The sequence below is a fragment of the Leptopilina boulardi genome, unplaced genomic scaffold (genome assembly GCF_019393585.1).
Source record: "Leptopilina boulardi isolate dan_hultmark-lab unplaced genomic scaffold, ZJU_Lbou_2.1 LbouV2_104, whole genome shotgun sequence".
NCBI lineage: Eukaryota > Metazoa > Arthropoda > Insecta > Hymenoptera > Figitidae > Leptopilina > Leptopilina boulardi.
Genome location: NW_026137646.1, coordinates 55,591 through 59,669, shown reverse-complemented (window position 1 = coordinate 59,669; position 4,079 = coordinate 55,591).

Here is a 4,079-nt window from a genome sequence, read left to right as displayed (position 1 = left end):
TTTTATCTAAAAAAATGTTTTTAGTAATTTGTTGATCAGTGAAAATTTTAAGAAATATATTTTGATACCAAAATTTATAGAATTTTTCATTCGAAAAAATATTTCTTTAAAAATCTTTGAACATAAACGTTGTGGACTTCAACTTCGTCTGATGGGCGCGGGCACGTCCCAGCGTTGGTAGCGCTGCGTTCACTTATTGAAAGGAGCGGGATATGACATCTCGTGCGGGATACACCGTGCGTGTGGGAAAGCAGGTATGAGCCAAAAGTTTTGAACGTTCAAATGAACAAAATATTTTTTGCAATCTATAAATTAGTAGAAATTATAATGTCAATGTAAAATAAAACAGTAAATTAAACAAATATTAAATTAATAACTTCTTTTTAGATATTTAAAACAATATTTTGTAATAAAAATTTTAAGTATAATTTATCGGAAAAATGTTTAAAAAATAATTTTTGACAAATACATCAAATATTGTTTTAAATTAATATGTTTATTAATTGTTGAAATTTTTTTTTATTTTAGTCAATCCTGAATTTTTTTTAAATAATCGAATATTGGAATATCTACAATAATTATAAGATGCGTAGAAATAATTAAATTTCACGTGATTACAATTGTTAAAAATATTTAATTGAAAAATTATGGTTTTTTGTTGTCGCAAGGAGTTCAGGGGAACTTCGAACAAAATTTATACTGAATAACTTTTTTTGTTAAATTTTTTTGATAAGTTGCGTTTTTTTTGCGTACCTATTTATTTATTTTTATTTTTTTGAGGTTATGTATTAATAACTCAAAGGTTATCATACTTATTTTTGTCAATATATAGGATAAGTAAACATATCGACATTATCCATATCACTAGTAATTTTACTTTAGATTTTATATATTTGACACATACGCACGAATTAACAGAACAAACTATATATTACAAAACACTTTGAAGAAAAACATCTTTCCTGTTTGATTTAACAATTTTCTTATTATTATTATTATTAACTATTTGCGCATGTGCGTATATTGTTCTCCCGATAGCACCCGATTAAAAACAATTGAAAAAGTATAACCTATTTCTCACGATTGAAAACAATTCAAATCAATTGAAAAAATATATACTCCAATTGAAAACGATTCAAAACGATTAAAAATTTTTTGTACTCAATTGTTCTGAATCGTGTTCAATTGATTTTTTCCAGAAGGGCTGTTTAGTTAAAATTTTCAGGACACATGATTAAGCTCTAAAATCATTAGTTAGAATTTTCTTTTTGTAGAATTTAATTTGTCATGATTATTATTATTCTGTGCAATGAAATTCTACACAATAAAAATTCTTTAAAATGTCTATTAAATTAAATGAAAATTCAAGAAAAAAAATTCGAACAAATAAAAATTTTGTGAAGTAAATAAAAGACAAATCAAATTTGTCCACAATTTTTTTATATTCTCAGGGACATGAAAAGATGCGAAAACAATAAAATTTTTGGTTCCGCATTGTGATTTTAAATAATGGATTTTTTGTTGATTTTTTGGAATTTTTTCAAAATTTAGAGGTGAAAAAATCGGGGTTACGGATCATTAAATTCGACCACAATTTTTTTACATTCTAACGGACATAAAAAGATGCGAAAACAACAATAAAATTTTTGGTCCCGCGTTTAGATTCGGAATAATAGAATATTTTCTCGATTTTTTCACACTTTAGGGGTCAAAATATGCAGGTTGCGGATCATCGAATTTGCTCGTCACAATATTTGTACATTCCAAAGGACATATAAAGATGCGAAAACAACAATAACAAGTAGGGTGTCCTTTATGTTCATTTCATGAACATTTTGCTTCCTCATTATATGATGCAAAAAATTTGCTTCCTCATGGAGGAAGCAGTAACACTGAAATTAATATACATAAAAAAATTGTGTTTGTTTAAATTCAAGTTTAAACATAAAATTATTGCATTCCTTGCATTATAAGAAATCGATTGGTAAGTATGATATATATTTAAATTATTATTATTATTTAAATTGAAAGAGTTAATGAAAGTTTAAAAAAAGGAATACAATTATTTTATATTTGAACATGAATTTAAATAAACACAAAATTTCTTTGTTAAAATGTAAAATTTTATTTTTTAACTTCCCGTGTGGAAAAAGCCACGATCATGCCCTCAAGAGTTCGGGGCCCCCGGCGGGGGCCCATGAGGGCTGATCCATATGGCGAATCCATGAGGGCCACCGTAGGGGCCCCACATGGATCGCCCTCATGATCGATTAGCAAAATTTTCTAAGTCCAAAAATCAAATATTTTTTTATCACCAAAAAATTAATGTTTATAATGATTCAGAATAACGAAAAACGCGTTTTTAATAAAAATATATTTACACTTTTTTTGAAAATAACACTCACACTTATGGCAAAATAGATGAGGGCCACCGTAGGGGCCCGCATGGATCGCCCTCATGATCGATTAGCAAAATTTTCTAAGTCCAAAATTCAAATATTTTTTCGTCAACAAAAAATGAATGTTTCCAATGATTCAAAGCAACGAAAAACGCGTTTTTAATAAAAATATATTTACACTTTTTTTGAAAATTCACCTGAGATGATTCATGATAATAATCATAAAGCATATAATTAATTATATTTTATAAATTGCATTTGATTGGAAAATATAATTTAATATCTTAACTTTAACTAAATGATGTTAAGCACTTTTCTTTGTTAGGTATTTTTTAAGTTTAAATAGCATCAAGAAGTTAGCATTCGTTTTGAAGTAGCGTGCGTAGCGTAGTTGGTAAAGCGTTAGGTTCATAGTCCGTAGGTCGTAGGTTCGATTCCCCCCATACGTTAGATTTATTTATTTCTCAAGTTTGCGTTTAATCATTAATTCTATGTATGAATTAATTGAAAAATGAAAATATCCGTTAATAGTATGCATAAATTACATATTTTTTAATTAATTAATTTATTATTACTTTTAATTATATCCGACAGTTAATTAATTAGAACGTTAATTAATAAATTCAATTTGAGTAAGAATTTAATTTAAAATTGAATAATTATTAAATAAATATGTTATTTATTCATAACTTAAGCTTATTTATTATTAATTAACTTTTATTATTAATATTATTGATTAAAAAACATTATGGCAAACTTGAGGGCAAGATGAGGGCAAACGTGAGGGCCCATAAGGGCGCCCGTAGGGGCACCCTCATGGATCGCCCATGCGGGCGCCCTCATCGATGAGCATGTCGTTTCCATGAGGGGCCCCTATGGATCATCCATATGCGGCCCTCATGGCATGAGGGCGATCCATAAGGGCCCCCGCTGGGGGCCCACATCACTTTTCCACACGGGTTTAATTAATTGTTTTAATTTAACGCAAATGTATACTTTATACATACCAGTCGATTCGTTTCAATGCAAGGAATACAATTATTTTATGTTTAAACTTGAATTTAAATAAAAACACAATTTTTTAGCTAAGACGTAAATTTTTTATTTCTTAAATTTCATTAATTTTTTTAATTTTATTCAAATGTATACTTTCTATATACTAATTGATTTGTTTCAATGCAAGGAATAAAATTATTTCATACACAGAAAAAACAAACTAACTATTTTAGCACCAAACTGCTTTATCCTTTATTAGTATGCAATTTCGTTTACCTATTAAAGTATGAAATAATGCTTTTTTAGTTTAAAGTAAGTCCATACTAAATAAGTATAATGGTTATACTCTTTTAGTAATAGTGACGTACTTTAAAAGCATAAAGTTGATGCCCGCGAAGTACGACATATAGTCTACCTAAAATAGCAAGAGCTTCTTCCTTTTTGGTGTATAAATTCTTGCAACCTGCGTTTTGGCCACGCCTCCTTCTCCTTCCAACCATTGATATATCGATATAGGCCAAAACGCAGGTTGCAAGAATTTATACACCAAAAAGGAAGAAGCTCTTGCTATTTTAGGTAGACTAAATGTCGTACTTCGCGGGCATCAACTTTATGCTTTTAAAGTACGTCACTATTACTAAAAGAGTATAACCATTATACTTATTTAGTATGGACTTACTTTAA